Consider the following 14,794-nt stretch of genomic DNA (forward strand, 5'->3'; position numbering starts at 1 on the left):
GAAATTTCATCTGCATTTTCAAAGGCAAGGAGTATTCAGTTGTGTGTGCGTGTGTGTCTGTATCTGTGCCTGTGTATGAGACAGAGAGAGAGAAGAGAGAGAGAGAGAGAGAGAGAGAGAGAGAGAGAGAGAGAAGAGAGACCGATAGACAGATAAATACAGCCAGAAGCCAAGGAAAATTCAACTACTTTATTTACAACGTAATGAATTGAAATCTTTGGAAAGACTATTTCTGAGCTCTATGAGAGGGACACATTAGAGGTAGCAAGTAATTTCTGTGGTTTGTAGTGAGATAAACAGAGAGGTAAGTTGCTTGAGATGCTTGCATATTGAGAAAACAACCCAGCCTTTGCTTCTAATCTTTTCCATCTTTGTGCAAACTCAGGGAACTCTTATTCCACAACCGAAGGCAACAGGCAGGCATTTGTTTTAACTCCTTAAGTAAACTCAAGTTCTAGAATCATTAAAGTCGAAAGTCCTTGTACAAATCACTAAATACGTTCCTTATTATAAGGAATTCATAGCACAGGGCAAACTGTGTCATCTCTTATAAATTTTTCAATCAAAATAAATTTCTCCTTTTTTTTCTGTTAAAACATTCTTTTAATGGAAGAAGGGGGGAGGGAAACAGCCCAGAAAAAATTACGCAAATGGCAAGGTAGTGACAAGGCATCTATCAAAGTGGCTCTGGAAATTCCAATTTTTAAAGTGCTATAAAAATATCATTATTAATGATGATTGACTGGGTTTTCAGAGCCAAGATATTTCAAGGCTGCTAAGTTAGAGTTGAGTGCAAAAGCGGGGGTGCTAAAATGGCTTCAGGGTTCCTTCACTTTGTTTCCTCATTGATTTTTAAGTAACATGTGAACACAGTCAAATTGATGATTTTCATTTTGAATTAGTTTGCCCTCTGTCATGCAGAGCTTTCCATCTTTTCCTGACTGTCAGTGTCTAATTCATCTTCATCAAGTCCCCAGCAGGAAGATTCAGATCTTATTACTCTTTGTTTTACAGTTTTATCATTTACAGGAAATTGGGACACAGAGAAAAATAGAGAGGAATCTACCCAAGCTTTAAGTGGAACTAGTCAAGGGGAGAAGGTACACCTCCACTTCTGCGCCTGGATGTACAGACTCTCCTTTATTGCAGCAGCTGCAGTAGGTGAAACAAGGGACTATAATCAAATACTCCCTGGAGTTATTTTTTGTTTGTTTACTCTTCTTTGCTTTTATTTCAGATTCCTGAAAGATACTCGGTCTTGGTCTGTGTAAATCTCCTGCTTTGTACCTGTTGCCTTCATGAACCTAGAAGTGCTCTCCCTTTTACAGATGGAGAAACTAAGGCTAAAGAAAAACATGTTCGGAATAAGCAATAATCATATTAGATTTCAGTATGATCAACCGTTACCGTAAAAATCTTATATCTTGCTCTATTTTCAGTCACTGCGAAGGCTGGGAAAAATGACAAGTATGGTTTTTTAAAGCGTAATGAAAATGTGCCTGAAAACATGACAAAAATATTGTTTAGGTAAGGCCCAAGGCCCAAGTTAGAGCACTTCTTTAAGGACACAGAGGGAAAAAGAAAAAACGTCAACACCAACAAAACCTATCATTTGCTGAGCAAAAATCTCCTTCCTACCCCCTGAAGTGCCTTAACGCTCCACCTTCTGTTTCTAACAGCTAGAGCTGCTGCAGCTTCTGAAGATTCATTCTTGCAGTCCTATGGGAAGTCACCAGTTTGTCCTTTCAACAGAGTTCCAAAAGTGGAAAAAGGAAGAGTTTAAGCAACTGTCAACCAGGAAACTTTCTGTTTGTTTATTTTCAAAAAAGAAGACTTATCAAGCTAGCCAAGAAATTTTGTCGAAGTTACAGGCTGTCATTCTTTATAATCGCTCTACTTTCTTTTTCTTTCTGAATCCTGCATTTTCATGGAGGATAGATAATCTTCGGCATTATCTTCATTGGCTCGGCTTAGCTCTGTCCCTTGGGGTCCTGCTGACTCTATAAACTTTCAACTCCTAAATCCAGTGCTGGCTCACCCAGGAAAGAAAAAAGCAAACTGAACAATAAAATTCAAGCCGTAGCTTCCGTTGTGACTCAAGAATAGAAAATGTTGTTAATGGCCAACAGCATATAAAGTGTCATTAATCACCAATAATTTATTATTTCCCAGTGGGGTCCCCAAACAGATACCATCTTGCCCAACTCCCTTACTATCCAGGATTGGAAAAATTTTTCAAAGGTAATAATCTGATTGAATCTTCATCTAAGATTGAGCAGTTTGAAAATTTTTCGTAAAAATTAAATATACCAAAAAGGAGAAAGTAAGTTTCCTTCCTTTCTTTTCTTTCTTAAGCCCCCCTCTTCTCTCTCTTCCTTTCCTTAGCAAGTCTTTGGCTGTGTCAGCTCTTCTATGCATGATTGGTTTGCTGTGATCTATGGAAAACTCTTACTACTTCAGGAATTTTAGTTTGTTGGGTTTGGGCTATAGGGTTTTGTTCTGAGGAAGCCTTAAAAGCTTATATTGCAGCCAAAACCTTTTATTATTGGAACTGCACAAATAAATTAGACCATGTTGGGAAGGACTTTTGCACTTACATTGCCAGGAACAGTTTACAAGTGTATCCCAAAACATTAAATATTATTTGGGTGTTCACACAATAGGTTGATAGGATGTTGTCTTTTTTCCTCTGCTGTTCTTAATGCAGTATATACGTGGTTGAAAGAATAATATAAATTCATTTATCGGTAGTTCTAGCAATAAATAGAATACTTAATTTGGAGGGTCTTGGTAAGTATTTATCACAACAAATCCACATTACTAATATCATATGGAAGACAGCTTCATTCTCCTTCATGTGCAAAAGTCACTTCAAAAGCTTGTGTTGAAGGCCAGGCATGGTGGCTCACGCCTATAATCCTAGCACTTTGGGAGGCCAAGGTGGGTGGATCGCTTGAGGTCAGGAGTTTGAGACCAGCCTGGCCAACATAGCAAAACCCTGTCTCTACCAAAAATTCAAAAATTAGCTGGGTGTGGTGGCATAAGCCTGTAATCCCTGCTACTCGGGAGGCTGAAGCAGGAGAGTCACTTGAACCTGAGAAGCGGAGGCTGCAGTGAGCTGAGATTGTGCCATTGCACTCCAGCCTGGGTGACAAAGCGAGACTCCATCTCCAAAACAAACAAACAAACAAAAAAACTTGTGTTGAGCAGGAAGAGCCCCAAACTCACTCTCTAGTGGGCTTACCTTCTGGGGTTAGCTTCACTGGAGTTTAACTAGAATATTTGGGATCTAAAGAAGAATTTAAATAATTACTCATTTTCTATGTTGGAGTAACAATTTTAATGGTGCACAACATTGTAATTTTAAATGCTGCATTCAAGTAGGAAATTAATGGGGAAGAGAACTGCATGTGTTAAGAGCTACCTATATGCCAGGCTCCCAGTATATTCTCCTTGCAGCCCTGTAGGGTGGGTATCATTATCCCCATTTCACAGATGAAGAAATAAAGGTCTAGAGGGGTTAGGTGACCCAACCAATGGTAAAAATGTAACAGCTAGCAGCCTAGGAAGGTCTATATTACTCCAAATCCATACTCTTTTCCATGATAACCTATTGCCTCTAAAGGGTGAAATGGCTAATTTGATATCCACCATTACTGCCTATGTAGATAGGCAAATTTCACAGAGAATATTATCCCTTCTGATGGTCTGTCAACGACAGGTGGGGAAGGCCATTGCCTTTGGATAAACCTGTCTCTTTAGGAATTTCCAGGATGAGGAGAGTGTCTTCTCCTCCTCCTCATTGTGTTGTCCAAGAGTAATGGGCAGCTTGGAGAGGCATTCCAGAATTTCAGCCAATGGTGAAGAATTTAAGGTGAGGGAGGATGAAGCATGTGCTGGCACTGTTGTATCAGGTATAGTAACATAATCTGGAGTCAGCCTGAGCTTTCCTATGATCTTCAGTTTGTGATCTTTCCATAGGGCCTTGAGAGTTAGACGATCTCAGCCCCATGATCAGAACAGGTTCATGGTTGGGTGGGAGTGGTTCCAATTCCATCCGTAATTGTGAAACATGTGGGCTCATATTCTGGGATACACACTTCTCCAGCTGTCAACACCTTGATTGTTGAACGACTAAAATTACCTTCATATTAAAGACTGTTAATTCTGTAAGGATCTTTCTCCTGAGAATGAAACACACTATGAGTCATCTCCGAAAATTTAGGGGGTGGCAGAACCAACAACTTGACCTGAATAGGGCTAGATGATTAACTAGTCAAAGAAAGGTCAACTTTTCTTACGGCAAATTCACTCAATGTGAAACATGAATATGGTGAAGTTTGCCAAAGAGGGTACCCTAAGACAAAGATCACACAAGGTTGAAGACTATTAGAAGAACAAGATTCCAGAAAGATATGCTTCCAGCAGGGCTGACTTTGTGGGAGTGCAAACCTGAGCAGTCACATAGACTCCGTACTTTGTTTAATGCTGTGCTCTTGTTGTCTGGATTTTTTTTTTTTTTTTTTTTGAGATGGAGTCTTGCTCTGTCGCCCAGGCTGGAGTGCAGTGGCACGATCTTGGTTCACTGCAACCTCTGCCTCCTGGGTTCAAGCAATTCTCCTGCCTCAACCACCTGAGTAGCTGGGATTACAGGCCTGCTACCAAGCCCAACTAATTTTTCTATTTTTAGTAGAGACGGGGTTTCACCATGTTGGCCAGGCTGGTCTTGAACTCCTGACTTCAGGCTGATCCTCCCTCCTCAGCCTCCCAAAATGCTGGGATTACAGCCATGAGCCACCAGGCCCTGCCACTGTCTGGAAATTTTTAACACTCTTTGAAGAAGGGGCTATCATGTTTTCATTTTGCACTGGGCCTGCAAATTAAGCAGCTCATCTTGGCTGCTAGTAAAATGTTGAGAACCACCAGGGATAAATAAGATTAGTGAAACAGCACCCAGACGGTGTCTCAAAATGGTGGGTGACCAAGCATTGGCTGTAAGTAGAACTCACTTCACCTGGTTGGTGAGTTTACTGCCAGCACTGCATGGGGCAGATTTCACAGAATGGGGAAAGACAGGACTACTGGTCAGGGAAGAACAGGCATACTGGGGAAGATTCCTTAGGGAGCAAATTAGTAAGGCCTTTTCCCTCTGGGGTAATAAAATAGACACAAAGAAGAACTTGCAGGGTTAGAAGACTGGGCTAGACTCAGGAAGAGTGAGGATGTACCTGCAAATTCAGAGTAGGATATCCTGAAGTGCAGAAAATAAATCTTTAGCTATTTATCATCTTTGTACCCAAATAAGGTTCCTATAGGAATGCCATATTGATCAAACTGGAAAGCCCCACACCAGGGACAAATATTATAATGGGGGTTGTAGAAGATATTAAAATTGATAAGACTTTACCCTGAGTATCCTAGATAAAAAGGGAATCAGTAATTACATACCAAAGAACATAACTAGGATAGCTTTTCAATTACTTGATTTTTTGGGGGGTAACTTTTTCATGTTTGTTGTCATTATCTCCATCTATTTTTCCATACTATCTTAAAAAATGGAAGAACCTGTGCGCTTATTCTGGGCTACAGCAAGAAAGGGAGGAGGTGGGAGCATCATATTATACTTTACAGTCTACCCTGGGGAGAGCCTACCTTGAAAAGAAACAAATCATGGGATATAGAGTAGGAGGGGACAGCTTTTCTTTTTTTCTTTTTTTAGCAAGTTAAATACTTAGGGTGTATAGGGAGGAAGAAAAGGTCCCTTTGTGACATAGCTGGGGATGAGCAAGCGGATATTAGGGGGCATGGAGGCCCGTCTCTTTCAGACATACTCAAGAGAAGGCATTATCCCAGCCTCCAAGAGATTCAAAGAGATTCCTAAACGTTTAAATGGTGGAACTCTATTGTCTCAATCAACTAAAAACACATTTTCTGATGATTTGTAGCTCTCTGCTGGTTGGGTGAAGGGGCCTGTCTACAAACCTAGTGTGATCATCAGTCTGAGTGCCATCTTCTTGGAGATGTGAGAATGTGCCTCCGAATAGCATAGAGAGCCTGCCAAGACTTATCAAACTCCCCTGTCCTCACTACCATGATGGTTCACGAGGAACAAATGCTACGGTCATAACGATTTGCAGTGCGTCTCCAGGACTAGGTAGAAAAATGAAAAAGCTGGGGGATGGTTGGGATTTTGTTTTGGTTTTCGCTTCCAGTTTGTGGTTGTGACTGGAAAGGAAAGGAGGAAGGAGGGTAATAGCTGGTTACATGGAAAACATCTAAAGGAAAGAATTCGTCTTCTGGATCATGACAGCAACATCAGAAAGATGTACTACTGAAGATGGAAAGGGCAACAGATCAAAGTGGAGAGCATATTTAACAAGGATGAACGGATAAAGGGGAGGGAGAAAAATCAAGACCAACTATCAGCGAGGTAACAAGGACAGTGAGCATGACAGAGAAAGAATTTGTACCGTGAAACTGGCCCCCGGTAATTATCATTCTGTCCTTCATTTGACAAATAACAGAGAAGTTCGCTTAGAATAATCTTTATGTCTTTAGGAAGCTATCTTATGTCAACAGAATGAAGGTGACAAAATACGCTCAAAGTTTTAAAGCAAAAAATAAATATAATGTTATTGAGAGCACTAAGACTGAATGGGATAAAATTCAGCCTAAAAAGATGTTGAGAGAGGCCGGGCACGGTGACTCACGTCTGTAATCCCAGCATTTTGGGAGGCCGAGGTGGGCAGACCACCTGAGGTCAGGAGTTTGAGACCAGCCTGTCCAATGTGGCGAAAACCTGTCTCTACTAAAAAATGCAAAAATTAGCTGGGCCTGGTGGTGTGTACTTGTATTCCCAGCTACTCAGGAGGCTGAGGGAGGAGAATCGCTTGAAACCAGGAGGCAGAGGTTGCAGTGAGAGAAGATCGTGCCACTGAACTCCAGCCTGGGTGACAGAACAAGACTCTGTCTCCAAAAAACAAACAAACAAAAAAGAAATTAAGAGAAAGACATACTTTATTCAAAAACTTATTCTATAGGAGAAACAAGAGATTAATACCATGTATAACTATGATATATATCAAGATGGAGACAAAGGTAAAGCAAACAAAGCAAATGAGAAATTAATTATACTGCTATATATACCTCAAGACCATGATGGAGGAGGGAGGAAATGGATATTGTGTTTTTGGTGTTGCATCTTGGTACGAAGTAACCCTTTGCAGTAAGGGGAGAATTTTATTATCTTTGAAAAAGTTAATTTTGCTCAAATTAAAGTATTTGGTAAATGCCTAACTTTTAATGTTGACATTTTAAATCTCTATAAAAGAGACAGCATACAAGAGAGTTGAGTGTCAATATAGAGATTCTAAGGGGTAATAAGGAGGGAGTAACCAGAATCTTGGAGCCTAGACTATAATGAAAGTTATGTATGTGTTCCTGCTCGTACTCTTCGAAATGAAGTTCTTGGACAGGGTGATTCCACAAATTCTTATTGGTCTGCATCAAGATGAAAGTAAGCATTGGAAACTTTTGCAGCAATTTTTATCACCACACCATTTTTATTTTATTTTATGAAACTAAAACTGATCCCTTACCACAGATACTTTGAGAGGCACTCTTCTAGTTCATAATAAAATGAAATTCGAAAATTTTACTGCCTTTTGTCCTGAATGTGAATACAGCTTGAGAAAATGAAAGAGAGGGAGAATGTGAATATATACTTGGGAATTATCCCAATGGAATAAATGAGGAAAATAATTTTAAAAGCAGTGTGATTGCACTAGAAGCTCTCTTGATGAGAAAAGGGGGTGAAAACTATTTTTATATATTAAAAAAACCTTTTATTTTGCTGCTATATGCAGGCACTTTTATTGAGATTATCTTTTGTTTTGGAGACAAGGTCTTGCTCAGTCACCCAGGCTGGAGGGCAGTGGCAGAATCTCAGCTCACTGCAGCTTTGACTTCCCAGCCTCAAGCAATCCTCCCACCTCAGCCTCCCGAGTAGGTGGGACTACAGGTGGACACCACCACACCTGGCTAATTTTTTTGACTTTTTTGTAGAGACAGGGTCTCACTGTGTTGCCCAGGCTGGTCTCGAACTCCTGGGCTCAAGTGATCCTCCCCCCTCAATCTCCCAAAGTCCTTCAATTACAGCCGTGAGTCACTGCACCTGGTTTATTTAGATTATTTTAAGTAATGAAATTGTAATTTTTGGGGAAGATGGGGCATAATTGAAGTTCAGTGACTTCAGTGGGTTGAAGGTGGCCCCCAAAAGATATCTCCATACTCCAATCCCTAGAATCTGTGACTGTTAGCATATATGACAAAAGATGTGATTAAATTACAGATCTTGAGAAGAGGAGCTTATCCTAAAGACGTCATAAATGCAATCACACATATTCTTATAAGAAAGACACACCGAGGAGAAGACACATAGCGAAAAGGAAGAGGCGATGTGACTGCAGAAGCAGAGATTGGAGTGATGCAGCCACACGCCAAGGAGTATCCAGATCCACCAGAAGCTGGAAGAGGCAAGGAGGGGATTTTCCCCCAAAGCCTTTGGAGGGCGCGTGTCCCTGCCGACACTTTGATTTCAGACTTGACTGGCCTCCAGAACTGTGAGAGAATACATTTCTGTTGTTCTAAGCTACTCAGTTTGTGGTAATTTGTTACAGCAGCCTTAGGAAACTAATGCAGTGACCTAAAGTAACTTCTAGAAAATGAAAAATCTGATGTTTAACCTCGGGTGATGACCCATCATATCACAGGCTTCTAGACTTTATAATAGCTGGATCAAATGATTAGAAATAGATTGAAGGGCTAGGGAAAGTACAGAGAAATAAAGTATGTATGCTGCGGCCTCACATACTAGATTTCAATCCTGGTTCCTCTACTCACTTTAACTTGTCTTCTGGAAGTACCAGTTCCCTCAAATGTAAACTATTATAAATGTCATAAACCAAATTAACAGGGTATTGTAAGGATTAAGAAGCCATGTATATAAACTTCTTTGCAGGCTAGGCACAGTGGCTCACAGCTGTAATCCCAGCACTTTGGGAGGCCAAGGAGGGCAGATCATAAGGTCAGGAGTTAGAGAACAGCCTGGCCAACATAGTGAAACCCTGTCTCTACTAAAAATATAAAAATAAGCTGGACATGGTGGCAGGTGCCTGTAGTCCCAGCTACTTGGGAGGCTGAGGCAGGTGAATTGCTTGAACCTGGGAGGCGGAGGTTGAGGTGAGCCGAGATCATGCCACTGCACTCCAGCCTGGGCAACAGAGCAAGACTCCGTCTCAAAACAAAACAAAACAAAACAAAACAAAACAAAACAACTTCTTTGCAAATTGTAGAGCACTATTCAAATGCTAATTCCTAAGACCCCCCCATTCCCTTCCACCCTCAGTCCCCCAAGAGAGACTGAAGAGAGGATGTATGCAGCAATCTTTATATTCTGTATCTCATCTGTTGCAGCTGCAATAGGATTGGGTCGCCCACTTTCCTGCCACAGCAGAAAAAAAATCTTCCTCTCTCTAGCTGTACAGTCCTAATATCACGGGCCTTCAGGAGCAACAAGAAGCCCCTGAACCTGTTGAGCTTTGCTTGAAAGAAAACCTCAGCAGCTACCATGCCAAAACAAAATAGTTGTTTTTGTAGATTTTTTTTTTTTTTTTTTTTTTTTTTTTAGTGTTCAGATGGACAATACTAAATAACTCTACTCAACAAGCCAGTTCATTTCTACTTGTTTACTTATACCCTGCCTTGTTCCAGAAAGGATTTAAGGTGGATTACCTATTAATACTACACAAGATAAAATAAAGTGAAAAATAAGTGGGTGAGGAAAGTAGGACACCAGGAAAATGAGACGCAGAAAATTAAGTGAAAGCAGGAGTGAGTTAGACTCATTGTGCTTTGTAAGGGCTTCTGTGCTCACTGAGGCTGGCCAGGAGACTCTCTCTAAGCTTTCTTGTTGTTAATACAGAAAAGTCTCTAAGTCAAGTTCCCCAAGAATCTCCCTTTTTGAGACAGGTCTCACTCTGTAACCCAAGCTGGAGTACAGTGGTATAATCTTGGCTCACAGCAACCTCCACCTCTGGGGTTCAAGCCATTCTCCTGCCTCAGTCTCCTGAGTAGCTGGGACTACAGGTGTGCACCACCATGCCCAGCTAATTTTTGTGTTTTTAGTAGCAATGGGGTCTCGCCATGTTGTCCAGGCTGGTCTCGAACTCCTGACTCAAGTGATCTGCCCACCTCAGCCTCCCAAAATGGTGGGATTACAGGCGTGAGCCAATGTGCCCAGCCACAATGTCCTCTTTAGGAAGTAATTTCTGTCTGCCCAGAGCACTGGCTATGGAAGATAAAGATCTCAAAGATCTTAACACTGAGCATGACCGTACTCATTTGAACCTGGATTATTTTTAAAAAAAAAGGATCAATGAAACTTTCATTTTTGAGAAATATAACTTCCTGATATACTGGCTAGTATACTAACCACCAAATTTTATTTATACAACTGATAACTAACCAGCTGCACAGGTTGATTAACTATAAATCAGGTAAGCAGAAGGGAATGCCTATCAAAAAGGATGCCTTTGGTTTTATAACTATCCATTTGTTGTCTTTTTTTGGCACTGGTCAGGGCAAGCTTGACCTGCAGCCACTTTCTGTTCATGCCAATTAATTTGGTGTCTCCTTATAAGAGAATGTCTATTTTTTCTATTTTTTAGAACAAAAAGAAATGAGTCAAATTTATAGAAAAGTATCATTAAATTATTGATTCAAATTAGAAGGAAACTAGTGGTTGGATGAAGCACAGTCTTTGTTTTGCCTGAAGACTAATTCACTTAGCTTTTCTGGGTGTGAATTTTGCATCTAATTCATAATGGGAGCCCATAACAATGTTGCAACACTTAAAATAAAAAAGCTGACAAAGGCTATATTAAATGACTTTACAGTGAAAATTGATGATGGGAAAGTAACTACGGCCCTCAAACCCCTTCAGAATTGGATGATCTCTCTGCTGTCTGCCAGGGGTAGGCAAACTTTTTCTGTAAAGGGCCAGATAGTAAATATTTCAGGTTTTGTGGGCCAAATGTTCTCTGTCATAACTATTCAACTCTTCTTTGTGATGCAATGTCTATGAATGGACAATGTACAAGCTAATGAGTATAGCTGCATTTCAATAAAACTTTATTTACAAAAACAGGTGGCAAGGGAATTTGGTTAATTAATGAGCTATAGTTTGCCTACTTTATGTTGTAGAACTATGGGGTTTTATGTTCTTGTTTAAAGTTTTCTCTATATTCAAAACTGTTTTCAAAGGGAAATTTTGGTTTGACCTTCTGCCTCCCTGAAGATGATGCGTAGGCTCTCTTTTTAGGCAAGAAGCTTTGATTTTTTGAAACAGATCATTGCCACCTACATACCAGTTATCTAAAACATGAAGCTCTCCATTTTATCAACAACACAGAAAAACTACATTCTGGACTCCCCATATAACCTCAACCACTATAATTGACAGCATAGCTACTTGTTAAGGTCTGGCTGAAGCAGAGGGATAAGAAAGATAATGTGCATGATAATTCATTACTCTAGATTTTTAAATGTTCAGACTTGTATCAAGCCACATGACTAAGAATATGTATACATGTACCACATTACCTTCCCTCCTCTAGAAGTGTCCTTGCAGAATTGCAGTTTCATACCACTCCATCATCTTTTATTTTGTTTTATTTATTTATTTTTGAGACGGAGTCTTACTCTGTCACCCAGATTGGAATGCAATGGCACGATCTTGGCTTACTGCAACCTCCACCTCCTGGGCTCAAGCAATTCTCCTGTCTCAGCCTCTCGAGTAGCTGGGACTACAGGAACCCAACACCAGCTAATTTTTGTATTTTTAGTAGAGATGGGGTTTTGCAATGTTGGCCGAGCTGGTCTTGAACTCCTGACCTCAGGTGATCCACCCCCACCCGCCTTGGCCTCCCAACGTGCTGGGATTACAGACGTGAGCCACTATGCCCGGCCCATCTTTTATTAAGGATTATATGTAAAAGTGACCATTTGGAGAACACTTTTCCTCTTTTGGAAAACTATGGTTGAACACACTTTTTTCATTAGATTATTTTATGTCATTTAGGAAGTAAAGCTCTGTGTGACCCTTAGAATTTAGTGGCACAATGGAAGTGTATCTCTTGTGCTTCCTGTTGTTTACCAGGGAGTGCAATGTAACTTCTCTTATGCTACCCCTTATATACATTTTTTAAGCTCTGTTTCCAAAAGGTGAAACTAAGTATATGTTCAATTGAACAGCTTGTATTCAGCCTAGGTTTAGAAGCCCCAAGCAGAAGTAATGGTCAGCATTCATTTCTATATCATGCGTTGGCTGGCCTCTGGTCCTCAGGCAGAATTCTTTTTTTTTTAAATAAAAATTAGAGACAGAGTTTTGCCATGTTGCCCAGGCTAGTCTTGAACTCCTAGGCTCATGCTCAGCCTCCTCAGGGAGAACTTTTTAAATTTTAGTTTTATTTTTAATTTTTGTAGGTGCATGGTAGGTGTATATATTTATGGGGCACATGAAATATTTTGATACAGGCATATAATGAATAATAATCGCCTCAGGGTATATGGAGTATTCATCATCTCAAGCATTTATCCCTTGTGTTATAGAGATAAAGAAAATAAGTTTCATTGATCCTTTACTGATTTTTTTTTTTTAATCCAGGCTAAAATGGGTATGGTTATGCTCAGCATCAAGATCTTTGAGGACTTGACCTCCCATAGCCAGTGCTCTGGGCAGACAGAAATTACTTCCTAAAGAGGACATTGTTGGGGACCTTGTATGCCAGTACCATATTGTTTTAGTTACTATAACTGTGTAGTATAATTTGAAGTCAGGTAATTTGATTCTTCCAGTTTCATTCATTTTTCTTACTATAGGTTTGGCTATCGTGCGTCTTTTGTGATTCCATGTAAATTATTTGATTGTTTTCTTCTGTTTCTGTGAAAAATGTCATTGGTATTCTGATAGGGATTGCATTATATCTGTGGAGTGCTTTGGATAGTAGGGACATTTAAACAATATTGATTCTTCCAATCCATGAACATGGAATATCTTTCCATTTTTTTGTGTCTTCCTCAATTTCTTTCATCAATCTTTTACATTGCAGAGATCTTTCATTCCTTTGGTTAATTCCTAGGTGTTTTTTTCTTTTTCTTTTTTTTTTGAGATGGAGTTTAGCTCTTGTTGCCTAGGCTGGAGTACAATGGTGGGATCTCGGCTCACCACAACCTCAGCCTCCCTGGTTCAAGCGATTCTCCTGTCTCACCCTCCCTAGTAGCTGGGATTACAGGCACATGCCACCATGCCCAGCTAATTTTTGTATTTTAGTAGAGATGGGGTTTCATCACATAGGTCAGGCTGGTTTTGAACTCTTGACCTCAAGTGATCCACCCACCTTGGCCTCCCAAAGTCCTGGGATGACAGGCCTGAGCCATTGCACCCGTCCGATATTTTGTTTCATTTGTAGCTATTGTAAATGAGATTACTTTCTTGATTACCTTTTCAGAGTATTTACTATTGGCCTATAGAAATGGTACTAATTTTAGTATGTTGATTTTGTATCCTGAATGCTGGATTTGTTTATCAGTTCTAATAGTTTTTTTGTGTAGTCTTTTTTTCTTTTAACTTTTATTGTAAGTTCAGGAGTACATGTGCAGGTTTATTACATAGGTAAACTTGTGTTGTGGGGGTTTGTTGTACAGATTATTTCATCACCCGGTATTAAGCCTAGTACCCACTAATTGGTTTTCCTGATCCTCTCCCTCCTCTCACTCTCTACCCTCTGAAGAGCCCTAGTGTGTGTTCTTCCCCTCTGTGTCCATGTGTTCTCATTATTTAGCTCCTACTTATGAATGAGAACATGCAGTATTTGGTTTTCTGTTCTTGTGTTAGTTTGCTAGGGATAATGGCCTCCAGCTCCATCCATGTTCCTGCATAGGACATGATCTCATTCTTTTTTATGACTGATAGTATTCCATGTTGTATATGTACCTCATTTTCTTTATCTAGTTTACTATTGATGGGCCTTTAGGTTGATTCCATTTGCTATTGTGAATAGTGCTGCAATGAACATGTATGTGCATGTGTCTTTATAATAGAATGACACGTATTCCTTTGAGTATATACCCAGTAATGGGATTGCTAGGTGGAATGATATTTCTGTCTTTAGGTCTTTGAGGAATTGCCAACCTGTCTTTCGCAATGGCTTAACTAATTTACACTCCCACTAACAGTGTATAAATGTTTCTTTTTCTCCACAACCTTGCCAGCATCTATTATTTTTTGACTTTTTAATAGTAGCCATTCTAACTGGTATTGGACAGTATCTCATTGTGATTTTGATTTGCATTTCTCTAATGATCAATGATGCTGAGCTTTTTTTTTCATATGATTGTTGGGCACATGTATGTCTTTTAAAAATTGTTTGTGGAGTCTTTAGTTCAAACTTGTCCAACCTGCAGCCCATGGGTCACGTGTGGCTCAAGACATCTTTTAATACGGCCCAATACATATTTGTAAATTTTATTAAAACATCGTGATTTTGTGTAATTTTTTTTTTTTTTTTTTTTAGCTCGTCTACTGTTAGTGTATTTTATGTGTGGCCCAAGACAATTCTTCTTCCACAGCGGCCCAGGGAAGCCAAAATATTGGACACCTGCTTTATTTTAGGTTTTCCCAAATATAAGATCGTATCACTTGCAAAGAAAGTAATTTGAATTCTTCCTTTCTGAC

Source organism: Piliocolobus tephrosceles, chromosome 5 (assembly GCF_002776525.5).
Source record: "Piliocolobus tephrosceles isolate RC106 chromosome 5, ASM277652v3, whole genome shotgun sequence".
Taxonomy (NCBI): domain Eukaryota; kingdom Metazoa; phylum Chordata; class Mammalia; order Primates; family Cercopithecidae; genus Piliocolobus; species Piliocolobus tephrosceles.